This window comes from Triplophysa dalaica, chromosome 23, assembly GCF_015846415.1.
Source record: "Triplophysa dalaica isolate WHDGS20190420 chromosome 23, ASM1584641v1, whole genome shotgun sequence".
NCBI lineage: Eukaryota > Metazoa > Chordata > Actinopteri > Cypriniformes > Nemacheilidae > Triplophysa > Triplophysa dalaica.
In genome coordinates this window covers 4,652,803-4,680,795 of record NC_079564.1, presented here as the reverse complement: position 1 = coordinate 4,680,795, position 27,993 = coordinate 4,652,803, and the positions used below count along the sequence as shown (strand labels likewise).

At 38.4% G+C, this 27,993-nt stretch overlaps 1 long non-coding RNA gene across 1 annotated transcript; it reads right to left on the bottom strand.

Moving 5' to 3' along the window:
- Positions 1–1,923: 1,923 nt before the first annotated feature.
- On the bottom strand, positions 1,924–26,298 carry LOC130413703 (uncharacterized). The gene is made up of 3 exons (XR_008905525.1): positions 26,101–26,298; positions 11,730–11,839; positions 1,924–1,961 (listed from the first exon to the last, which is right to left on the bottom strand). It is a non-coding gene; the product is annotated as an uncharacterized LOC130413703 (long non-coding RNA).
- Between the last annotated feature and the right edge of the window lie 1,695 nt (positions 26,299–27,993).

Genomic DNA, 27,993 nt, shown 5'->3' with positions numbered 1-27,993 from the left:
ATGAAACTGGCGAAGTGTAGCTAACCTTGTTAACTTCCGCAATTAAAGTCATGTCGCAAGCTTATTTCTCGGTGATTATACACCAAACGCCCTGGATCACACATAATTGAGGGAAGGAACCTTTTCCATCTTTACCAATCTAAGCTGAACACATACTTCCGCCACCCTGGCGCCTTACGACGGGATCTGTAATAAGCTCCTTTTATATTTGCATTTCTAATCATATTCTCTTTTATTCTGTTTTTGTCTTGATAATTAGCAGGTAAAATCGAATTTACGCCGGTGAGCCACGGCGGGCAGCAAACGGTGAACAGCGTGACATCAGATAAGTCCTATGAGACAAAACCACATTTCAATTTGATTTCACCTGCAAATCCCCAACAAGAAAACAACAGCTTACATCTTAAGCGCTGCGAGAGTTAAAACTCGGACAAACATGCATATTCATGCATTTAGGTGCAGGGCAGGTTTCAGAAGATCTGCGTTAGTCGATATCACGGTCCCGGAATTCCGAGTCGTTACTTTTTAAACATAAATATACACTCATTAGGAGTTTAGATTTTTCACTTTAATGTTTAAGAAATCTGAAGGAAGAAGGAAATCATTATATAACTTTGAAAAATAATATTCAGCAAAACCAAGTAGGTCTCTTTAATTGGTTGATAGGTTTTGATGGGCTTATATTGTTGGTGAGGTTTTTTAGATTTGCATGCACCTCCTATATCGTATACGTCTGTTATCGTATCCTCCCGGTCTACATTCACAATCCCAGCGACTAACAGACTATTTTCCATAAAGGGAATTTAATTTAATGCTATTTTGATGCTGTTTGTGCATCTCTGATAATGTATTTATCTGTGAGCTGCTTAAATATTGCATGGAATTAGGTTCGTGAACACTCAGTTCACTGTAATCCACCCTCTATCTCTTCTAATGAAGTTAAGCAGATTAGAAGAGATTTTTACACCAGGTTCTGTCATCTCAACACGCTGCTCAATAAATCTATTCTTGCACTGTGAATCAGCGGGATAAAAGTGGAGGAGAAATTAATTTAAAACACTTATTCTTTTTAAAAAATATAGGACTTAAATATAGTCACTTGTGGAGCGACTTTATATTCAAAGTTGTAGGCTTGTCAGAACGTGAATGATGATGAACAATTAGCTGAACTACATCACTCCTGTAGCGGAGGCCTTCCTCTCTTCTTGCAAAACACAAAAGAAGATATTTTGAAAAACGTCAGCATCTAAATACAGTCCAATGACTTCCATTGTATTATGTTTGTTTACACACAACCACTCACATTTCTCAAAATATCTTTGTGTTTCACAAAAGAAAGCGTTTTGAAAAACATGGGGGTGAAGAAATGATGACAGAATTAAACATTTTGACTAAACCAACCCTTTAAGACCCATGGAAAACTTACCATGGAGTGGTTGTTAGGGTGTTGCTATGTGAGTCCAGTTCTATGGGGTTGCCAGGTAAATGCTAACAAGGTCAAGCTAAATCCAAACATCAAAACCACTAACCCTACGTATGAGCTACATCAATTGTGATGCTTTAACAAGGACAACTGAAGAGAAGACAAAAACGAACGGCAAGAAAAGCACACAAACATCGTGCTCCAGAGAGTCAAATTAAACACTGACAGGTTAGCCAAGCGAAGTTTGCTCGTGGTCGCCATAAAGCTAATCTCTACCCCCGAGGGAGGCCTTCTCCTTGCACAAATTAATACCTCAGAGAGGCCGACCGAACGGTGGCAATAAACTCATTTGTTCCCCAAATAATGAAGAATGACTTCCCCCCCAATCCCCACCGACCACCAGTTCTTGGTCCTTGGCACATCTGTGACTGTTGCCATGGTGACCTTGTCTTACCTCACCGCTTCGCGAAGTGCTCCGCGCTCACTCACAAGTCGTGTGTTTGATGTCGTCAGAATTGTTCTCCAGCTTCACGCAGCTCTGCAAGACAGAGAGAGAGAAATGAGATGACACGGGGCGTGCTGTTTGGATGTTTGTGTGTGTGTAACACATCTCATTGATTAGGACTGTTAGGCAGACTTTGAACGTAACCCACTCAACACATCATCAGCAAGACAAACGCACTCCACACTTTCACACAGATTGTGCTGCGTGATTCATCAGATATGACACGGATAACTCCTGGGCTTGTATAAAGAATCAAAGCGTTCTGGGGATTGGACTTTAGTTGTCATGATAATCGGCCTCTTCAGCCCCCTGACCCCTGAAGGAAAGTGCAGGGTCTTAATGAATCCTGTTAGACATAATATGGGTTTGCATTTCCAAGAACTCCAGGTTCGCACCACATCGTAAACGTATTCACTCATAAGTCATAGTTGATAAATTTGCTTCCTTTGTTCTGTTGATCACAAAAGAAGATATTTCGAAGAATGTAAGAAAAGCAAACAATTCTGGTGCACTTTTGACAACCATTGTAATTTTCCTACTATGGTAGTTAATGGTGGCTAATAACTGTATGGTTACAAGCTTTCTTCCAAATATCTTCCTCTATGCACATTGGAAAAAAAACATTAATACACATTCTATTAATATATGAATGAACTATGATGCTTAAATAGCTTTCAAGTGGGCTAGATTACACATGTTTTCTGCCTTTCTGTGTTTTGGCAACTGGCATCAAGCTCGAGCTATGCTGCATGAACGGCTTTTTCTTGGTGTGAAAACTTACAGTAACGTGTAATGCGATTACAACAGTAATCTTGACCGTGAACTAATTTTTTTCTATGCAGTTTACAGGTGACAGGTGGTTCCCACTCCCAGTTTGACAGCTCACATCAATCACAAACTCCATGACCAAAGAATTGTAAAAAAAACGGAGCTTTCTTTAAAAATATAAAGGGATAGTTCACCACAAAATGAAAATTATTTTGTTATGTACTCCCCCTAAAGCTGTTCCAAACCTGTATACATGTCTGTTCTGTTGAACACAAAAGAAGATATTTTGAAGTGAAAAGTCACACAGTAACTATTTAAACCTAAAATGGCCCAGGACTAAGTAATTAGTTACTGTAATTTAAGTACTTTTCCCTTGCAAAAGGGCAATTCCAATGTTATGGATGTGACATTTTGCGTTATGGTCGTGACATCAAAATGCTCAGAGAATGCATTTGTTACGAATATATTGAACCATCTGTTTATATTTTCCTGAACCCTTGTTGATTTTTAGAAAATTTGTTCATACACTGACATTTTTTGATATTTATAAACATGCGTTATGGATGTGACAAAAAAAGGACTCGGTTTTTGGGAGACGACAAACTTTGTAGGATTTCTGTGAAATAAAATGAACAATCCTGAAGAAATAATACCGAAATGAACGGAGAAGGGATGCCTCTTTATAGAACATCAAATAGTTACTTTATTTAAATTTTCATGTGTCCTTTTATGATGAATATGTAGCGTTATGGATGTGACAATCTTGAAAATGGCACTAACATGACTATGAAAAATCAAGCACTAAAAATAAAACAAATGCTGTACAAATTTGAAGAGAGATCTCACATGTGTATTTGAACCACCAGATGTTAATATCTGTGCTGTTACCATAGTAAAAACCGTTGGTAAAAACTATATTTTTCATGGTAAGGTTGACATTTTCAGGGAATTGCCCAAAAGTAAAGTAAGGGGTTACTCTTATTTTATTCTGTATTTAATTACAGTTACATCTGATGTAATTAAACTAAATACTTTGTGTAATAAGTGTTTGCAATAGTGGAATTGACATCAAAATTCAAAGTCTAATTTGAAAATCTGTGCTTCAATGTATAATTCTAAAATTTGTAATACTTTTGTCAGTTAATACTACTTTATGTAGTTTTATATTATTTATTTGAATGAATTAAAAGAGTAATTTCATGACTATCCTTGAATCACTTAACTAATCAAGGTTGATGTAGAATATCGACAGTAATATTAAGTAATTTGTACAATAATCTAATTAAACTATAGAATATGCAATTAGTAACTAGTAATTAATTACTTTTTCAGAGTAATTTACCCAACACTGGTCCTGGGGCACCATTGACTACTATGAGTGAACTATCCCTTTAACCTTATTTAAGGTTACCACCCAAAATGAAAATTCTGTCATCCTTTACTCGCCCTCAAGTAGTTCCAAACCTGCATAAATGTCTTTGTTCTGGTAAACACAAAGGAAGATATTTAGAAAGAATGTCAGTCACCAAACAGATCTCATCCCCCATTGACTCACATAGTATTTATTTTCCCTACTTGGCAGTCAATGGGAAATGAGATCTGCTTGGTTACTGACATTCTTTCAAATATTTCCCTGTTAATACAGGATATCAACAATCTGAGGGAAAACTATCCCTAGTAATGATTTCTCCTAGACACCATACAATGAAGTGGCTTTTACCTCATGTGTTTTTGCTTTGAGGTATGCAAGCACTTTCCATACATGAAGATATTGTCGCTGTCATTGTGAAACCTCATCTCCATATTTTTTGTGATTTTTATTTTTCAGCAATTCATCAAACAATGTGGCATCTAATGCATGTCTTTAGTTCCAACGATCATTTGACAGACATAAAAGAGTGAAAACCTCTGTAATATTTCTCTTATTTGTGGAAATACAGTATGTATAAACCTCTTGGGTAGAAAGTCAAGAAATACAGTAAATACTTGTTTATGCCAACAGGATTATCGCTGTTATCCGATAAAATCCAATAACCAACATGAGTAATATTATTATAAATAACACTAAAGTCGAAAACTAGAACTTTAGAGTCTGTCAATACCGCTCGCACGGGTCCCGTGGTGAACTCTGTGCTCAGCAGGGCACACCGAAGGCACGTTTAGTTTAGATCTAATAACGGAGTCTGCTCGCCCATTTTGACTGACATTCAATTTACATGATTACCAACAAAGTGCAAGTAAGAGATTTTTTTAATAAAATTTCCCTCCCTCGTCCTTCCGCGCTGTTCTCATCTAACTGAGTGGCATTAACAAATGTTTTATTTTATGTTTCTCAAACAATAAAAACACAATGATATGGAAATTGATAATTATTGCACTGTCTGGGCTTGTGGGTGACAAGGAAATATTGCATCTGGAAGCAGAGATATTTGAGAAATAATGTGTGTGGGCGCTGCATTCTTGGGAGCGTTCTCTGAGCGAGCCACCGAAGTCTGCGATTTGAATAACTCAATAACGCCACTCGCACACACGTATGGGCTTTTAGAAATCAAAACTTTAGCTCCCTTGACATTAAAGTCGGACAAAAAATAGCAGATATCGAAAAATGACAATCAATTTTAAGTGCCGGGGGACAGTAGCCGTGTAATAAGCGGGATAATGTACAAGCAGCCGTTTGTTATCGCGAAATAAGTCCCGACAATGTGATCAGGACCCGACACAAAGCTTACTTATTTCATTTGTCATTAAATACTGTACATTAGTGTTCATAAATGTATCACAGCAAAACTGCTTCCGTTTACGTTTAAAAAGCAACAATTTGGCTCTGGCACACAAAAGTGACAAAAGTTGAAGAAATACTGACATGTATGAACAATTCTGACAGTCGAAACAAGAAGATTAATGTCCCTCAAGAGATTTATAAATGTTCATTTAGCGTAAGTGTGATTAATAGACTCATTACATGTATTGTTACGACACGCTTCTTGTCAAGCCTGCGATTCGTTTTTTAGGGATTTCTATCAATATGAATTCTTCAGAAACGTGGCGATAATGACTGCAGCTTACCTCCCTTCAGACCCTAAAGACATGGAGAGGAAAAGCAGCTGTATATGAATGACTGTTGAAAATCTCATTAAAGAAAAAGCGTGACGGAAAGCATCCCGTTTCGAGGTTATGAAGCATTCAGATTATTCCAGCGCTCCCTGTACCACACACGTCTAGCCGAGCGGGCATAAAAAGCCCTTTGTGCTTTTCTTTATACATTAAGAAGCATGTAAAGCGAAAAGGGATTTATTGCGGGTTTCTATTAAAATCAAACCTCAACATTGTAATCGCCTCCCTTTGCCTGAATGGATTATGCGTGGATGTGGGCTGTAATCCCCGCGGTGGGGGCTAAATCCTGCAAGAAGAGAAATCTGGGAATGGGTGGCATCAATATGTGTGTGTTCCACTAGATAAAACTCATTGATCATTTACCTTTTCGCCACCCGAAACATACATCCTTGTTGTGTAGGAAGTGGGGTTGAAATCTGCTCAGACGGCACCAGTCGATAGCCGTGCGTGTAACTGTACCAGATAATTAGTGACGAGTGCTAGAACCTATAGTCTTCTACTTAAGACTAAAGCCTGTGTTAAACTATGCTTTGACTGGATGAATGCATATCAACTCCTGTAGGCAACAGTCCTACGGACTCAAAATAATATAGTCATGGGTCGGTCACCTTGCAATTCAAAATGTCTAGCAATCATCAAGTTTGCCTGATATTACAGGAAGTGAGAAAACTAATGCGAAAACCTAAATCAATTGGAACCATGCCATTGTGTATACAGTCAAAACATACAGATCTAGATTAAAACAGAAGGGCGATCGAACCTTTTCGGTTGCGGCTCCAAAACTTTGGAACCTGCCACCGGGGAACATTAGATCAGCTACGTCCATGTCAAGTTTTAAATTCTTGTTAAAACTTATATATTAACTCAGACTTTTAATAATTCTGGAGGTTGAGATATAAATTGAATGTGTATAGACATGTTGGATGTGTATTTTTGTACATTTCTTCACTTTATCCTCGTACAGCAAATTGGACAACAACAGTTGTAATAAATTGTGCTTTATAAATTAATTAATTCATTAAAAAACAAAATAATAAACAAATTATTTATTTTAATCAACAAAACCAGACATTTGTCAAAAATATTTTATAATTTATTTATTTTTGGGTGAACTATCCCTTAAATGACTAGAACAGGCTGTGTGAGAGACTGTTTGCATCATAACGGACACAAGGTCATTCTGAGATAAACATACTGAACTCAATGCAATCGTGACTGAAATAATTCATAAGAAGTAAAAAGAGCAGGATCCTAATAGACTATAATGTCCTACCACGAACGTCTCATTGGATGATTTCTGTAGTAAAAACATAATTACTAACTTTAAAAGCTTCAAAGAACCCTAATATCTCTCAGAAAAAGACGTTTAGCGCCCGATTGTGGTAATTTGCTCATAATTTATTCATCTAATGAGTGTGAGGTCGAGACTAGATTCGAGGAAGACGCAAGATTATTGTGCTATGAAAGAAAATCTATTTAAGATATTCAGTTTACACTCCTTCCTTGGACCTCGGTGCAGACCCGGCACAGAACAGGAATTATGAAAGCCAATTTGAATTATTTAACAAATTCCAGAAAGGATTCAAATTAAGTTTTTTCCACTGCCTCCTTTTCCCTTTCATCATGTCTCATTAAAGCAATTAGCTCTGATGCCTAATAAACTAGAAGCAGTCTCAACTCTAAAAGCCCCAGTCAATGACACAGAACAGAGAAAACTACAAAAAAGAAGGTCACAAAGCCACAGATTTATGGTTAAAGCTTCTTATGGCAGTTTCACACTAGCACTTTTGGTGCACACCCGGGTTCGTTACACGTCAGAGTTCGGTTTGTTCTGAACCATGGAAGCGCACCCGCAAACTGTACCCGAGTCCGCTTAAAAAGGGAGGTCTGGTGTGCGGTTAACGTGAACTGCTTCGAAGCTGATATGAACACAATCATAACAAATCGCGGAAGTGATGGCGAAACGACTCGCGGTTCGGACCCTGTTTACCTGTACCTGTTCGCAATATGAATTTCCACCATTTCGCTAAAACATGATACTTCTCTCATAATTTACTCCCCCTCAGGTCATCACAGATCTACATGACTTCCTTTCCTCAGCTAAACACAAATTAATAATTTGATATTTGAATATGCCTTGCTGTTATCCTCTTGCATAGAATGCAGATGACTAGTCATGAGTCATAACAAGGTACATCTGCGATGGCATTAGACTGATTTTTAAGGAATCAAATCTGTTAAAACTCTGATGTCACTTCCACATTAGACGTCACATGCTTGAACTTGTGCTTGAAAGCGGCGGACACACTTGACTTTTCGTTCCATTGACCTCCATTGATACACACGCGAATACGACGCGGAACTGCAAGCCCAAGAAGATATTTCACTGCATAGCAAAGTTCAAGTTTGGTGAACTCTGACCTGCGAATTCACGTCACTAGAGTGCATGAGACCAATAGAAGATCAAAACGTCACAGCATGACCTCTCGATCTAGAAAGGTAAAAGATTGAGGAATCGTTCCCGCCCATTTTACGATGTCTAGACTGACTGCATAAGTTAGCGGTAGCAGTAACGGTACAACAAGACAATTTAGCTGCTTTGCAAACTTGAACCCCATTCTAGCTGTTTCTTAAACCAAAGAAATGTCGGCAAACCTCGAACCACCAAAAGATACATTTGAATAAGGTACATTACAAAATTACATTTCACTGCTGTCCTTCTGTTATCTCGTAAATTCATATTTCATACAAGTAGTCACCCTTTATGTTTGTCACTAGGTTTTGCAAATATCTAACCAATAAAAAGTATAAAAAAATGTGTGTTAACTTTAACAACACAGCGTGAGAAGTATTTTTTTCCATTTTCTCCAAAAAAGCAAATTTGGACATCTGAGGGTTTCATAAGGACCGTGGCGATTTCTGAGATTTCATGCTGCTATCTAGACTCTATCGTGCTGTTTACACAGTCTAATGCTGTCACAGAGACTGATTTCCCAGGACAACCATAGCAGCGATATCTTTATTGTAAGGTTCTAGTAAAAAGGAAATTTACAGCTTTAATACACAACCTCTTCGGCAATATTACAACTCTTAAAACAAGTATAGCTGGAAATTGCCGATGCTAATTAGTCGGAGTCCCGTTCACACCTGACATCAAATCATTAAAAAAAATAATTTCGTTCAATTTACAGCAATCGCTGCTGTGTGGAAGTCTCGCCTGAGATTGCTACGTTTAAAATCCAACTAGACATTTATGCTTTTTCTCTATCTCACCCCCCAACTATCCAAGAACTGAAAGAAAAAAAACATTAGCTTTCGCTGCTGGCAGTTATACCTGCCCTTCACAGAACCTGGGGATCATAATGCAATCGGGAGACTCATTAAATTGGATTAGACTGTACAGACAGATTATTAAAAGAAACCATCAGTAAACAGCGGCGTTATCTCCAAAAACAAGGGCACTTCAAGTGCGTCTCCACGCCTATCTCTACAGCTGCTGCAAAACTCGGACGTGTTTTTGTCTGGCAGATTATCACCAACCTCAACCTGTGCTATTGAAGCAGAAAGACAAATATTGGTAAGGCTCTGGTCAGCTAATAGCTTCAACTCAAACCGGATTCTGAGACGTCGCCTGCAGGGAAGTGTAGCAAAATCACCTCACCCACAATGTGCGTCGGTGCCCTGGAGGGGGGGACAGAAAATGTGCAGGCACCTGAGCCCTGACAGTGTGAGATAACAGCGCAATACACGCCACCGAATATTCCCGAGAGCTCGTTTGGAAACTATAGACATCCAGCACTCACGGATCCCCTGTAAAGCGAAGTTTAAAGCCCTTCTGGCATCCCAATAATTCCGCAGGACAATTATGACGGCCTACAAAAAATAACTAAAACGTTTAAGGCTGTTTCTTTATGGAGAGGATAAATCTGAGTCGGACGATCCGTACAGAATATCACGAGCCACTTCACAGACTCAGCATTCTGTGGACCTCTGACATTTATTGGTAAATTGACAGTAAGAACTGCATCGCAAGACGAAATACGGGACAGCGGCGAAAAGCATACCGAGGCATTATGTATATCAGAATTTGGTCCAAAAGCAACAAAAAAAGACAAGAAACACTGCATTTCATCCCCTGATGTTTGCATCAATATTCCGAGACACAATGTGCAGCGTTCTTGCACAATATTTGCACAAGCGTGGCAAGGCAACGGATACACGCATATACTCCTGATACAGTGAAATCACACGCCATATGTTCAAATCTATAGAGCAGACACTTTATGAGTTAAATCAGATCTCGCGATCCATCCCCATTGATTAGAATGATGAATTAGGCAGCTGTACTTAGCAACAGTATTGCCAGCAGGGAGTAGATAATCTCATCTACAAAACACCTCCATCTTGTCGTGTCTCTACATCAAACAGGCATGAGGCTCAGTTGCCTTTAAAGGACAGACGGGGCGAAGCAGCCACCTGCCACAAAACACAAACCGCTGCTGTCGTGCGCTGGTCTGGGGAGATATTCTTGACACTTTCATGCTATGTGCCTGGAATCGTAAGATAATTACGCTTAGAGGGTTTGCGACGTCTCCTTGTTTTATGATAAAACACAGGCCGGAAAAGTCAAAAGATTGTGGTGTGGGTGTGTGGGTCTATTTTTGAAGTGTTGATTTTACGCCGTTTCATGCATTCGGACTTTTTCGCAATGTTAAACGTGCTGGCTTCTCATGCTTATCATTGGGCAAATTGTAAAAAAATTAGTTGGACATATTACGTAGTATTTCTGTGCTCGATACACTCCCCAAAGGTTCGTATAGATTTCTCAAAGTTTTTTTTCTAACTTTTCTCCCGGAAAAGCACGACCACGGCAAGGCGAAAGAAATAGCCCATGCACGCTCCAATCGACAAGCAATAGGAAGACCCGCATAACATCAAGATTGGCTGCGCAGCATCAAGATTGGCTGCGATGTGGGCCTGCAGCTGCAGATCGGTACTCTTGAAGTCTTGGTATGTCTGTTTTTTTACTGCATTTCAGTGATGGATGTAATATAAATGGTGGATGTAACGCTGGATATGCAGATCGTTTGTAACTGATAGATGGACCGGTCCGAGCCAAAAGATGCCGGACATAAATCGCACGCGGTAAGTGAAACTAAGTCATATCTCAGTGAAGGAAAATTGGCCTTTAACCAGCGCTGTTTCTGGGTCACTAATTAAACGCATGCAAATTTATGACACTGACCATGTCAGGTTGTCTTGTTTCCAGTTAAGCAGGAAACTTTGAAACCTTATTAAAAGATTTGTGTTACAAATTTGGGATGGGATACATAAATACAAATGGATGAATCCAAATTTCGTTATTTTTAACCAAAAAAGTAATAAATGACTTTAAATTAGAATTTATATTATAATTCTTTAATTGTGAATTATTTAATACTTCATTATAAATGTTGTTATTATATTTATATTTTATATTATAAGTAAATATAATATAATATTAATTAAATTCTACTCAAATTGTAATACTCACGATACAACTTAAAACTTGTAAATACAAAATTCTGTAATAAATAATAAACACGCAAAAAAAAAATTGTGGTGGACGTTTAGACCTCGCTAAATATTTTCATGCTCCTATAAAGGCTTTGTTATGTGTGTTTAAGAACATGTGTGTGGGCAAATCCGAAGTGAGTTTTAGCACTTGTGGTCCAGAACACAGCTGCTGGTTTCTTAACAAGGCCAAACGAAAGGTTAAAAAGCAGCTACCGGAGACAACCAAACAGATGGGGCCATTGCCAGCAAACAGAACTTCTAAATTGGGAAACATCAAGTACATCTTTTCCGCTGTGGTTGGGTTAGAGAAAGTCCTATTGAGGTGCAGGTCAAAGATAAAGGTGGGGGTTAGAAAGCTCGCACCTCGCAGCCTTTCTCTGGTTTCCTCATCCAGCGATAATTCTCCAGTTTTTCCTCGTTGTAGAGTGGAGTGCGGAATAGGTCTGCGCCCGAGGGTTTAAGGCCAGAATATTCTAATAGAGAGAGAGAAAGGAGGCAGGTTAATGTGGTTTCGTATTATGCATAGATTTCGATACACAGAGGCTTCAGCTTGTAGTTGAATGTGTGCGTGTGTGTGTCTAACAACTCCCACACAAATTCTTATACTTGAACAATGTGAGTCTCGGCAAGGACGTTTCTAACGCTTTGGGAAATCGGTGCACTCAAAGTTTCACAGCTGAACAATTAAGAGAGTTCTGAGGACAAATCATAAAGACTGCCAACAGGCTGCCTTTAAAGAATCAAGAGTCTCCAGATGTTTGTCATTCCTCAATGAAAGCGCCGCAGCATCAGTTCAAACTAGAGAGCTGACCTTGAATCTCATTCACTTCTAAAAAATGTAACACTTCTGAAAAAAGATTACACAACCATTCACACAGCCTCACACACTTGTGTATTTAACATCATAAAAGGACTTCAGAGAATTTTAAAGAGGTTGCGTTTGCTAAGGCATGTGTAACTATTAAACCTGCTTGTACTGGGGTTTAGGAAAATCTGGTTTTATCTGGAACTCTTTTCACTTAAAGCTTTCTAATAAGCCAAATGAAAAGAAAATAAGAACAATTATATCAACCACCTAGCAACTGCATAGCAACTTATAAAGCCCTAGCAACTACAAACCAATGCAGGGCAACAACCCACAGTTCCTGAGAAGTAACACACAACAACCTAGCAACTGCACTGCAATGCCCAGGCAACCACACAAATTACCCTAGCAACTGCACAGCGAAGCAAGGGTTACCACACACATTACAAGAGTAACTTCACAGCAACCCCCAAGCAACCACAGAGCAACGCCCAGAGCCTGAGCAACCAAACACATCACCATAGCAACCACACATCAATGACCGAGGAACTAAACACAACATGCTAGCAACCACACAGCAACGTTTGGGCTACCATACATTGATGCGCAAAAACAAGATGCAAACATACAAGAATGACCTGACAATTGACCCACAATTCCCTATCATCATGGTAAGGACCACTCATAGTTTCTCAAGAAAAGATAAAAAAACAATTTAATGAAATTTCCACTCAAAAACATTGACACAAACACGGCAAGTAAATTTCACGGCAACACTCAGGAGCTGGTAAAAAAAAAAAAGAAAGAAAGAAAAAAGACGGCAGGGCAATAATGTAAGTACGACATTTTTGTTGTTTTCTCCCTTTCCTGTAGATCACAGGTGCAGTTCAGTCTGTCAGAGTGGCTGGGGTCTACCTGAGGTCACTTCCCTTTGATAAAACCCAAGTGTCAGTCCTCGGCCCTCTCCAGAGCATCCACCAGGAGCCACGCCATTATCGACCCCTCCCCTCTCGTCCTGACAACAAACCCACAGGCGCGCACCTCTCAGTTACGACAGTGACCCACTCGGTGCCAGAGAACACGTGCTTCTGCAAGCACTCGCTGAACGAATACGTAACTACCACACAGCTTTATAACAAAGTGGCTTACCCTGTAAAAAAACAGAAACATTTATTAAAGTAATCGTTTTTTTATTATTTACACTTTAAAACCTGCTTTCCTTCTTCTGCAGAACACAAAAGGAGATGACTGCTCAATAAATTATGTTATAAACCTAAAACATGGAAAAAAGCGTATGTGTCTACATATACTGTTTTCCAAAGAATTTCTTAATTATAATTTTCCAGTAGATTCAAAATATACTGAACATATTGCACTTTGTCACATTACAATCAATAACTAACATAAAATAACAGTTTCTTATAGAAAATTGGTTTTATGATTGAAGATTTATCCACAGTGATGTGAAAAATGAAAGCTTGTCAATTTGAGATCCAGAGGACTTTAAACATAACAGTTTAGCATATGATATATATTTCCTTAAGCACTTTCGTTCCTTAGCTCTGTTTTAAGACTCCCCTAAAGGCGCCACAAAGCACCACTCTTCTTTTTAACTTCCACAGTCGTTGAGATATTTCTCTTTTTTCAACCTTTCCCAACAACATCGGCAACCAACCTCAATTAGCATCCCGCGGGCAATGTGACAACAAGCGAGGCTTCGTCTTTTAAGATTTTCACAGTAGGGTAGATGAAAGTCTATTTCATACAGAGGTATGAGATGTTAAAAGGGCCCGCCGACATACAGTAACCTGCCTCGCTCCCGCGGCGCTTGACTTCTGGGTCTTTACAAACGTCCCGCTCTGTGCAAAGCCAGACATCAGCCTATTAATATTTTAATTTCACACCTAATAAAATGTAGTTAAAGCACAGCGTGAGATACAGGCCAAAACAATAAAATCCACCTCTACCGTTTTATTGCGTGTTACGGATGATATTGCCTATACGTTTTCATATAGCGTGGTGAGGGAAAGCTAATATGTTCTTTGGGGCTAAGCCTCCAGGTAAACCAGGAGCTAATAACAAGGTCGTTCTGAGGAAAAAACTCAGAGGAAAAACAGAATTCAAAGAGCGTAATCACCCCGAGGCTTCCATCTTTCAACAACTCGGGTGTTCATAAACAGGAGTTATTACAACGAGGTGGTCTGAAAGATTAGAAATGTACAAACACAATTAGCATTCGCTGCCCAATGGGGGGACGGACCACAGAAGAGCCTTTATTAATTAAGAAATGCCCTCCACGCAAAACTACTCCAACGATAAAATCGACCAGAAGCGTTAGAAAAATAAACAGCTATTAGAAAATATTAAACAATGACTTTTGTAAATGAATTTAAGAACATTTGCATAATAGATAAATTAATAATGTTGAGACTATTCCCTGTAATAACTGACAAAAGTTGAAGTTTCTTATTGCCAGATTTAGCTTTTTAGTTGGTTATTCATATTCTAGTAAAGAACGTTCGGATTCATAAAATATTCGTATCGTCATTCTATATATTATAATATAATATTTAATAGATTTTCATCAAATTTGAGGTCTTACCCTTTGACTTATACACTGGAACCAAAATACACTAAACTAAGGCCATTAGGGCAGTAAAAAAACATATGTTTGTATTTAAAATCTTAGCAATTCCATGCTAATGTCAAGTTTTTTGTATGCAAGGTTTTCACCTTACTGACAGTGACAGGTCAGATGTTAATACAGTATTTGTTTTAAAGTCTCTCTTTAAGTTTAACAGCATTTTTGTGGGTTTTTTAAAGCATAGTTTTCCATAGTCTGGTAGGTGAATTGTCACATACATAACTGTCCATATTCCTCATAAATAGGCAGATGAAAATTTGTATAAACAAACTATTTTATGGTCTATGAAGAGCCATCCCTTCTCCATTTATTGGGTATTATTGCTTCTTGCTTGCACATTTTAAAGTCCCAGTGAAATAAAAATGACAATCCTTATTTTTTAATGAAATATTTAAACGTTTATAGTAAATAGTCATATAATAACAATGTGGGTAACTTTCTTTTTTTGGCAAAAAAAAATCCAGGCAAAATTGTTTTTGAAAGTCATGGCCACTGTTAAAAACACATTAGACACCACTTACATGCTTTAAAGATAAAAGTATTACGATCGCGGCGTTCGCGTTTGGTGTGAAACCCAGTGTTAACATGTGCGCCCAAAATAATATGCAATGCTTACGTGTGCAATGTGAAACAGGCATAAGGGCTACTGAAGAAAAAACATAGTGAATTCCATGTAGGGGGACCCATGTATGTAGATAGAAATAGCTCATTCTAAAGTAAAAAAAACATAACACTATATAGACAACGCTATATGGTCTCTATAGACATCTGAAGATATATGTTATATATTATATTGCAATACTGTCAATAAAGTCTCCAATCTGTCTCTTTCTCTTTTTTTGAATATATATGTCTGGATTATCAAAAAATCTGATTTAATAAAAAATAAACAGATGATTAAATACACGGGTAAGAATACATTCTCTGAGAATTTATATTTCAGAATTTGACTGAAAATGTCATGTCCATTACGCTAGAATTGTCCATCTCTCAAATAAAAAAGCTCTTCTTTTACTTCTTTGATGCCTGATGTTCAATGAAGCATCTCACAAAAGCTTTTTTTGGACGAGTTATACAACTCAAGTCTGTATCATGAGGATGTGCATTATTTCAAACATCTGTTTACGTTAAATTCAAACTCTTAAGTGTAAAACATGTTTTTTTTAAGTGGATAAAATGCAATCGTGTGTCATTTTATCAATGCAAATGTCATTCCAAGCCATCTGACAGACACGAGAAGCATATGCTGTTTTGATAAGCGGCGCTCTCCGTATCAGTTAAGCCTCTGTCTGGCTGTTCGGAGGGATTTAACCGAATAAAGTGACACTTCTGAGAACAACTCTCTGGCATATCCCCCGTCTCCAGCCCCGTATTGACCTTCTTTCCTCAAGTGTAAAATGTACAAGAGAAACAGAACCTGGCTCAGGCAAACGTTAATGATGTTTGACAGATGTTTAATCTCCCTGAGCTACAGACTGTTTAGATGTGAAAAAAACTCCCAGGAACTCCCAAGTTCTGTACTACACACTACAGCCAGACACTAAATATGGATATTTCAGAATATGGCAAGGATCCGGATGGGGAGGAAGGGACAAGATATAGGAAGGGCTCGGCTCTGTGATGTCAGACGTTACGCATGACAGAAATCTGATCAACACCATGCACGCATGAGATGAAATATGCATAGCTCCAAATCAATACCGTCCACCCGCTGCAGGGCTGCAATCGTATTTCAATACGGCACTTCCTCCTACAAGAAAGATGCATGTAAGGGCCCCGTAGGAGAACAACGATCATGTTTAAACACAAAAAGTGTAAAAGCAAACCACACTGGTCGTCTGCTGCCGCTTCACGCTCCCCAGACGGATAAATGCCACCGATGAAGACTGCGGCATGGATTTCTCCAGTTATTCAGGGGTCCTGGAGGATCCGTACCCAAACAGAGCCTAAGTGTGTTATCAAACATTTAACAAAAATCATCCGGGTTCCCTGTTGCACGGCTGACCTTTGTGGTTGGAAAAGGCAGAGGAAAGGCTGAAAACACGGGACGTGAAGCCTGCACGTGCCACACTAGACCCATCTGCATGTCTTGGATGGTTGGGTGTGGGAGTCGATGCGTTTGTTTTTAATCGCCCTTCAATCATCCCGCAGGCCAAACAGATGGATGATCAATAGCCGGTGCTGCCTGGCCAGATCCGGCAACTGCAGGCCCTCGGAGAAAAATCAAACACGGAGGACAGACGGTGCGAAATGGTACAACTTCCTGTCTGGAGACTGTACGCTTTAGCCTAAACAGGCACATTAACAGATATTGATGGAAGAGCAACAGGATCATCTTAAATTTGTCCTAAGAGCAGCACCCCGCTATTTTTATCCTTCTTCGGCTTGTTTTGAGGTGGTGACACATGCTTGAAACATTTATGTGGCTATTAGCGAAGCAGCTGGTACTGCCCTTTTGCAGTCTAATCAATAACAGCACCATATTGTGCCATAAATTACGTTCAGCGGTCTCGTCCCACACACTAGAGCGTCTTAGTATGCGCCGAGCGCTCCCGTACATGGGGGAGAACATGCGCCTTAAATTTAACTCCCTAGCACCTTAATCCTCTCCAACAGGAAACGATTTAAAGCTAAAAGAAGGGGAGAAATGACTAAACATCAGCTGCCAGACCGCCACCGTGTTCTTTCTGCGGCTCAGATCAATAGGGGAATTTCCACATATTGATCTACGGTTAGCGAAATAAAGATCAGCACTATCAAACGCAGGCTTTGGATATAATTTGATCTCCCGTAAGATTCGGAACAGCATATGAGACACAGATACGCGTAACGCATCAAATTCTCATCTGGGTTGAGGTACTTGGATGAGACTAAATATTAAGTCCGCTAGAAATTTGAAATCAAATAACACAGTGTACGGGACATAATGTCACAATATGTTATATAGATTCTTAGTAAATAGTGCCATTTGTGCAATCTATCAATATCTTAGTGCTGATGTTAACCTAACACTACATTTAGTCACATTATGATTTTATAATGTTATTTATGCACAGTGCTTATATTGGGTAACTCAAATACATTAAAAAAAGAAAATAATTGATGTTTGCTTGATTTTACATCAGGCAACAATGTATTGGCCTTGTCATGCTCAGTAGTTCAATGTTATGGGAAAACAAAAGAGTGAAAATCACAGTGTGTTAAAGAAAATATTGCTCTTGGCACAAAGCACACGAATGCTGACTATTGTGAATACTACTGAATGAGGTGGAGTGCAACTGTAACATTGGGCCCCAAAACATTTTTTAATATAATATAATTTGCAAAATAATATAATATATGATATATAGTTCAATTGTATTTATATTATGCCAGTATATAATATAGATATTATTTTTTCTAAAAATATTATCAAAATATAATGAAAAATTACATATTTTATGCAATTACAATCAAAATTTTATACAGAAAAAATTGGTCATAAAAGACAGCAATGCTGTATATGTAGAATTTACTGTCACTAAAATGTTTCTACCAATCATGGCTTTGTAAACACAAACACTGATTTATAGAGTGTTTTTGGAGAATGAGCCAAATGTATTTGACATCATTCATATATACAAAACATGATCAAATAGAACAGGAGCTAAAAGATCTCAGTAACTAAGGAAAAATAATAAAAAAAGAAAAGCTAGTACAGTTTCTAAGCTTGTCTGACTACCATTCTCCAATGATGTCTTGGACAAAATTTTAAATACAAATGATATTAAATATACTGTATATATTAAATGTATACAAGCAGTGTAAAGGAACAGAGGTCTTTAAATCCATGCAGATACTGTTCTGTATGTGTGAGATCCACAGAGGGAATAGAAGGTCCCTTTTGACAAACTGCACTGTATTTTTGGTTGAGTCTCATGTTTCTTTTCCATCTGCATGGATTTAAAGACCTCTGTTCCTTTACACTGCTTGTATACATTTAATATATACAGTATATTTAATATCATTTGTTAAATGATGTGAGGGTTAAGTGTAATCCAAGCCAACCGATTCTGCATCAAACCTCCTGCAGAGGGCGTCTGAAAGTGCCAGTCTACTGCATGCGCATCATCTACGCCACACAGACCAACCTGCAAGCCTTAAACCCCATGAGCCCTCCTCTCATCCCGTCAATCAAATCCCCCAGCCACTGGCAGCAGAGCATCACGCACGGCCAGTCCACTCCTCCTGCGAGGCGCTTTAATTTAGTAATGGCCAATGCGAGCCAGAGTCTCATTATGCAGCATTTCAAATAGTCCCTGGCCGTGTTGAGGCTCGAAAAACAATTAGCAGAGAAGCAGAAGGAAAATGAAGCGTAAAGAATCAGGGCTTGATGACCGAGCCTTTATCTGCTCTCGGTGGAGGAGAGAGAGAGGGGGAAAAGGTTCAATATGCCACATGCTTCCTGGGAGTGTAAACGAGCCGGCTAGCCTTAGGGAGCCGGAGCGATGAACTCCACCGAGGGGGATTGAGTTTGCAGACAGAGACTGAAGAAGACAGCGAGGTCACATGTGATCAGGTGAACGAGTACGCATACGGACCCACGGGGGGGCACGGGGGAAGGGGTGAATTCTGCACTGGAGGGACAGGCAGGTATGTGCTGGCTTTGCAGAAGGACAATGGATGTGTGACAAACCCTCTGTGCCATCTTTGCTGCACTGATTGATTGCAAGAGCAATCTGACTCAACCCTGGCAGAGGTGCAATTACTGCTCCAGCACACACGCAACGTGCAGGCCTGCCAACACCTGCATTTGAAACAGAGATGGAGAGCAGAACATGACACGTAGTGTCCTGAAAAACAAGAATAAAATAGTAAAATAGGGCATAATAATCTTTGGTGGTACTTTATAGTGGGAATGGAATACAATAGGCTATATGTATTGGAGAGATACAATTAATTTTTTTCTCAGTCCACCCCAATGTGTTTCACTTGAAAACGCATCTTTTTCTCTTCGTTTTAGCCTTCCATCGACAATGAGAGAGCGTTTTTGTTAACGGAGAAACAGCTTTTTGAAGATGCACTGCAAAGTGGATGCATTTAAAAATGATTACGCGTTCAGATTTGATAGCTATGTCAGTTCATGCATACTTTAGACTGCATTATAGGAGATGGAATATTTAATTACTCGCAGTTAATATTTGGCAGCGGAGCACATGGATAGTTTCATTTGCGCTTATGCAACTTTATAGTCTTGTGTTATCCCTACATCCTTGTCTGTCCATTTAAAAAAAAACTCTTTCCCGCAACATAATAAGGCATAAAGTTAATAAACGCCTTGGTTGAAGTATGTTGGACTGTCAGTTCAAATCCGATTTTGGTGCATATCCGATTGAAATCTGATCATATTTAGCAAGTGTGAACAGCACGATAAATCACATGAAATCCGTTATTCATATTATTCATATGTGGTTTAAAATCCAATTCAAATCGCATTTCGGGAAATTCGATAACGCATGAATGCTGAGATCGGATTTGAGTAGCTTGTTATGTTCTTGCGCCACGTGAGACACCACGTTGAAACGTTAGCACGTCAGAAATCTCTGCAGATACAAGGTTGCCGAGTTGTTGTCTGTCTGCTGGAAGAGACGGAAGCACTAAATAAAGTCGCCCATACCAGCCTCATACGCTTGAGCAACAGGTTCATAGTAATCCAGTAATCCATCGGTCTGCACAGCGATGCATAAGTTCAGAACAAGATGTCAACGCAACGTCACTGCCATAGAAACCAAATCAGATATTGTAAAAAACGAGAGAGAGGAACGGGGTACACAAATCGGATCTGGACAGTTGGACAATGAATGAATTAAAATAGATTTGGAATCGGATATACACAAAAATCGGATTTGGTGTGACAGTCTGAACATAGTAGGTTTACTCATGCAGAGTGAATGGATGAAAGCGTTTTCAGGACATTTCTGTGTGGATTGGCAGCACTTGGAAACTATTTGAAATAATTTTCGAATAAAAACGCATGTGAACAATCTGATCTCACAATCTGTTCCCACAGGTGGCTAATTCGTATGAATTCTTACAATGTGAATCATACAAAAAGTATGATTATTAGAAAATTGCAATACTAAAGATAATTTGTCCTGGCTGTCCACAAGACCTGTGTCAACATATTCAATGTTTTTTTGTGCTTTTACTCCTTTCAGAAGTTTTCTCTTTTTGGTATTAATTCCTAAATGAATGTTAAGATTCAGTATAATTCCTAAATGTATGTTAAGATTCAGTATAATTCGGCGAACCTTTTAATTTATATTATTTACATAATAAAGTTTTAATTTAACCATGAATATTGCCAAGTATGTACAACAATATTCCCAAGTATACCTCTGAAACAGTTTGAGTGTGTTTCAATAACATTTTTAAACGAACAATAAAATCTGAAAATGGTATCATGAATTTTGCATGTTAAAATAGAATCGTATAGGGGCGCTTTCCCGGACAGGGATTACCTTAAACCAGAACTAGTCCCTAGTTAAATTAGGATATTTAAGTAGTTTTTAAAAACATACTTTACAAAGAAACATTAGTGGTGTGCATCATGACACAATTGAACTGATATATTTTAAAATATGCCCTGTCTAGGAAACCACCCCACTTAGAATAAAACATTTTAATCTGGTCTAGTTTCGCAGGTCCGTTCTAACAACTGATTTTATCCTGGAACTTCCATTTCTTATGCCAGTACATCATATTAATCATTACTATAAATATTAATATCTGCGGTTTATTTTCCTAGTTGGTCCGGCTCCTGAAAATATGACACTGTTGCCTGTGAGATGTACAATCTCTGGCAATGTCTGCTGCAAATATTTATTGTTTATTTATGCCCTAGACTAGTGAAATGATTTCTGTTCATCATCAGATCTAAAATAAAAACAGCACAAACACCAGTCGCACACATCCAAGCTGACAAAATAATCAGGAAACTGATTTTAGGACTGATGTCTGCCCGCAGGCAACCTCACCTTTCCCAGCAGGGGCTCGGATGAAACCGCTTGCATGGCAAACGGCACAAATTGTGCTCAAAACATCCAACATTCATCCCAAAGCGAAATTTCCATCTACACCGTGCAGGGGGTAAACAGAGGGAAGATAAATATGAAACACTCTTCTGTTACAGTTTTAAGGGTTAAGAAGCCGAGGGCATGCGACCTATGAACGCGCGAGCTTTTGGACTTTTCCGACTATTTCCATAAAGTGCCATTTGCATTTTATTTTGGAGCTGTCCCCTGTGAGCATTCCAGACATCCGACGAGAGAGCGGGCTTGCCGAGAGTCGCACCTCTTTGTTTAAATGCTGCATTGCTGTGTGTGTGTTTTTATTTTATTTTAGCAGCAGTCCAGGAGGATGTTAATTAATCTACATGTCTGCACAAAAGGGCCCCACTTTTAGCGCTTTCAGAAGTGCGGATGGATATTTAAAAAAGACATTTGACAGAACTGCAGAAAAATGGAGGATTTAATTGCTCCAGAGATGGCAATTATTATGAGATTTAGAAAGCCATTTTAAAAGGCAGACAGGAGTCATTTAGTCCCAGTCTTAAGTGCAGCGAAGAGCCGAAGGTCACGTCAGTGTTGTCATTACGGCCTGAATAAAGATGCTAATGAAGGGCTTGACTTACTCTCCTCTGCTCTCCATAAAGGTTGCATTAGTGTCGCCCGGCATGGAGATCCGGCCATCTTTACTCATATTAACATGCGACGAGTCTCGCAATGAGAGCAAGTGCTAAACGTTTTCCACCTTGCGCGCTGAAACCAACACTATTACATTCACAACCAACCTGACTGTAGGTGTGAGGTACAACAGTTAAACGCTATGAGATTCAGAGATCGGGTCTGTAGTAAAGTATTTGCTCAGCCCCAGTTTTATCTCAAAATTGAAATGTAAACAATATTGATAACAAAATGATGGCAAACGAAATGTACAAAATCATTTCAACAACTTCAGTGGCACATCGAGTGGCTATTTTCTGATTAGTACTCATTAAACTGTGATTTGAAAAAGCAATCATACTTGTCATCTAATTCAAGTGCTCGAATGAACAATTCTGTGCAGCCGCATGACAAAACTCAAGGAAACCAAAGTTGACAAGTCGTCCACTGAATACTGAGATTTTGTTTTATTTATTTAATTTGTTTAAGTTACTGTAGACTACAAAGGCCTTATATTGAAAGAAACAAGGATTGTAGGATCCAGCTTTTCATCCATGCATATATCTACAGACCTACAAAATGGCAATAAAATGTGTCACATTAAAAAAAACGTTTAGCACTTGCTCACATCTTGTCGTATGTTAATATGAGTAAAGATGGCCGGATCTCCATGACACTAATGCAACCTTTAAGCACTCGGCCAGAGAAAATATGATTTCTCCAGCAAATCTTTGTAACATGGGAATAAGAATTTGATTCATGTCTGAAAGCACTCAATTACAAACTTTGAATTGAATTTAATGGAATTTAATAATATTAATCATTAAAATAATGATCTAATGATCTAATGATCTAATCATATTACTAAATCATTAATATCAAAGCAAGTCTGTATTATGAAGTAAATTATTTAAAAAACTGTCAATTTTGATTCAACAGTGCTACATCGAATGCGAGTGATACGACACAAAAAACGACTTTTTCTTAAAGTCGGCATGAAATAGTAACAATCATATTCTTTTCCATATGGTGACATAATCCGATTGAAATGGCTTCTGAAATGAGAGAAAATGTAGGGCGGGACTTGACTTCCGGAATCGAGAACTGTTTGTATTGTTCGATGATGGGCGTTGCTAACAAAATAAATACAGATTTGAATTCGAGTTTGCAGTCAATCTTAGCGGATTATTCCCCACAGGACTCAGCAAGCTCCGCCCTCACACCATCCCCATGACAGGAAGTGAGGAGAAGTCGTTTCGAGGGATGAAGGAAGTCAAGGTTTTTGATTAAAGATTATAAGGCCACATGAATAAAAAAGGTATGACTTATAAAACACAATTTCTAAGAAAAATATTGATTTCATCCCGTCTTTAATGTGCTCTATGTATTTTGTCACCTCGCTTACAGTGAGAGAGTCAACATCTTATGCCAAACATTTAAAGTATATCGTCTATAATTGTATGTCTGTAGCTCTGGTGGTCAGTAGACTCAATGCAACACATCGTCCTAGTTTTTCCGAAACCTCTGATCTCCAAATTCACATTTTTTCAGAAAATGTAAAACACGGTACTTTTTGAATGATTAAATACTGTGTTGTCAAAGTTAACAATATTATTTCAAACATAAAGGGTGACTAATAATAAAGATTGTATGGCAAAAAATTTAAGTCACGAAAATATGCTGATACAATGTTACAAAGGACAGCAACAATATGTATTGCATATCTACAGTACTTTGTATATCACTAAACAGTATACATTGAAGACACATAAGTCATTCAAGAATTACTGTAAGCCATTACAAAATATGACATGCAAATACTGATCAGAGTTTGTTATTATGTCTCAACACCTTAAGAGTTCGTCTCCAATGCTTGTGAATGAATCAAAAACAGACATATTTTCAGTTTCTAGTACATTTAAGTTTACACTCTCCTAGGTTTATTTAATGCAAATTTCATCCAATCAGGTTTAGGATTTGGGACTAGTCATTGAACTACTATTACCTGACACTTTAACCTTGACAACATCTCAAAATAACCTCATAACATTGACTCACAACCACATTATAAATCTGCTGATGTTTAAAATCAGAGGCTTGTTTACTCTAAAAGGAAATGCAACATTTCACTATTTATCATCACACATGCGCATGCTCCTGTTAAAACTGAGCAGGTACCTGTGCATTTCACCCCTGTGGATAAAAAAAAGGTAAACGGACATGTGATTCACACATGCTTACGAAACCGTTTTAACCACGTGGTCGTGAAATGCACCGCAGCATTGTAGTCTGAAACCCAGATCTAACTAACCGTATAATAACTGGAAAATTGGATTATCTGGACATGCTATTATGCTATTATTTCCTGTGTATTCACTGCTGGTTTGGATCACAACACTCTTCACAGGAGTGAGAGCTGAATGCCAAATCAGTGGAATTCTTATCCAGCAGTTACACAATCTACCGCACAACCCTTAAGGCGCAAATATATCACCGCAATACATGACAAAAGCTGTAAAAGGAAGTCGCTATGTACCAGCGCAACGATTGCAAACAATTTCATTTTGCTTCAACACTTTCCTTCTCCACACATCATTTATATTCAGCTAGTGGAACATGATGTATTTGCTGTGGCAGCGTTCCAAAAACATCTTCCTGATCTTAACAACCCCATGCAGTAGCATACTTGTACTACCATTTTCTCCGTCAGCAGTATTGTATGTTTTAATGCACATGCAGTATGATAATTTGCAGCGTGAAACACCCAAATGTGTAAAGGTCGTGCAACGTACAAGTGTTCCTGTGGCTCAATAGTAGAGCATTACATTAGTTCACGGGTTCGATCCCCAGAGAACACACGCACTGATAAAATGTAAGTGTATTGATTAGAAGCAATCAGTTTGCATAAAACACCTGCAAAATGCATAAATGTGCAACAGGGGACAGTGTGTCCCACAATGCAATGCACTTTATCCGGTGTGATAAACTGGAAGTGTCGATTTAAGACTACTTGATAAGCCAACCAAACGTGATGCAATGAGATGGCAGTGTAATGACGTCATACTACGACAGCAACCTAAAGTAGCCTACTTACGTTTACAGCCACGTAACTTTTAAAAAACTATTTAATAGCATGCAGTATGCAGTGAGCACTGTGCGTATTAGTGCAATGTAAACACAGCCACTCACACACACACACACACACACACACACACACACACACAATTAAGTCAACACCAAGACTGCTGATTGGATAACAACGTGTCAGGACAGACTGAGGCAAACATGCACCAACATTTGTTACCGGAATCAACTTTGACGCGACATTGTAACTGCTGACAGTTTTGTAAACTTTTAAACAATTCCCTCGCAATACGGACTCATTTCCTTTTAATGAACTAAACCCAACTTCCCTTACATTAAGATCAATTAAAAGTTGAGCATTATCAGATTTCTAACGTCTTCTCAACCCGAATACTGCGTCGATATTTATCACAGACTCACCTTTACGCACCATTGCATGGGAACGTAACAAACAAACAAACTCTTTCATGCACGTTAATAGAAACGACATGTTTATACCTCGACGTCTGGCAGCTCCGTTCTCACCGTACGAGCGAGGAATGTCTACTTTCTGGAGAAACAAAACGAAGGTAAAACAACTGAAACGCTTGCAGTCCGTCTGCTTTGATATCCCGCTGGTTTGCTGAATGCACATCATCCGCACTTCGGTAGAGAAATCCTCAACGGCGTTTATAGTCAGCTTGGAGGAAAATTGCCCATTGCGACACTGAAAACAGTTAAAGCAGCAGCACGAAATTTCTGGAGATCCGTGAGGGGCTGCTGAGCACCTGTAGAGCAGCTATCAACAGTCACACAAAGTTTGTTTGACGCTAACTTTTGCCAAAGGCTGTTGTATTGCACACGTGAGACAGGGCTTTATAGAAGAGTGATCTGTAAGCAAACACTGGGGAACTTTTATTCAGATTCTTGAATAATGCTGTTTAATGATTTTCATTAGCTTACAAATGAAGAGTTTGGTTCCAAAAGGAGATCACTCATTTACTCATTTAACAAAATTTGTAATGGTTTAAATAGTAAACATGGCTCATAATTGTATTTGAAGAGTTTGGTTCCAAAATGAGATACAAAAAATGAGTTTACAAAAATCATGTTTTATTATGTTTTCATTGTGTTAGTTTGCTGTATTTTTTTAGTTATTATGGCTTAGATCAAAACCATCCAACTGCAGTTTGGAACGCACAATATAAAAACATCATTTTTGCTTTTTTTAAACTCATTTTTTATCTCATTTTGGGACCAAGTTCAATTACGAGCCATGTTAACCATTTAAACCATTACACATTTTGTTTAGTGAGAGATTGCCTTTTCCCAGTGGGATTTAATGGTGTTCTATTATTTCCCATCTGCCAGATATACTGTAACACCCCACGAGTAGAACCCAACTAGTTTCCAGTAGAGACCCACATAGACCATTACTGTACTATAGTATAGCAAAAACAATTCCAAACATAACTATTAAATCCATTAGAAATTCTATGACAGTTTCTATTGTTTTTCAGCAGGGTCAATACATTTTACAAGTACAATACAAGTAAATATATTTTACATGATTGCATACAAGTTGAACTAGTTTGTACCTTTGCCATTATAAAAGCATTAGCCCTAATGAGTGATGCTCTTACATGTTTTAAACAAGATGTTTATGTTATCTTTATGGTAAATGTGTGTGGAATTTGTTGGGGAGTTTTGGGTGATTCTCAGGTTTTTGCCAAACAGTTGCAAAAGTGTGGTTGCTTGTATTGGTGGATTCAATTCCTTCAGGAAAGTTTGTATTAACAACTAAGGAATCAGGTGTGTCGTAGTCAGTTTGGCCATACGTTTCAATCTTCTGTATTTTATTATATGAAAAAATATTACCAGTGCCAATGCTGTAACTGTAACAAACCAAAATGTTGCTTTTAAATATGTTTTAAGTGTTCGCCAAACACAAAATGACTGAAATGAACTTCTTATATGAGTATACATTACAAGTTTAAGTTTTTAAATAATTATCCGTCAATTACAAATGTTGCATTCACCAACTTGTATTCACTGACACACCGCCAACTCAAAATCATTTTTGAGTTTCTCACTCGTATTTATAACTTTGTGTTCCCTTTCTGTCGGTCTCTCGACGTTGTGTCGAGAACGACAGATGGGGTTCGCCCTTGAGAACCAATCAACTCTGACTACTATAGAAAAGGCCAATGAAATTTGCCGAATGAAATTTGCATGCCGGTCTCCGCCCCGGATGTCCGGTATAAAAAGAAGTTTTACGAAGTTTTCGTGGTACTTGAATGTCGTTTCTTACCTTAAACCAACATAAAAAAGCTCACGGAAGCTCTGCATTCAGTAAAAATGAGCTAACGAAATATTTAAAATTCTCATTTTATGTAAAGTTTTTTTCTCATG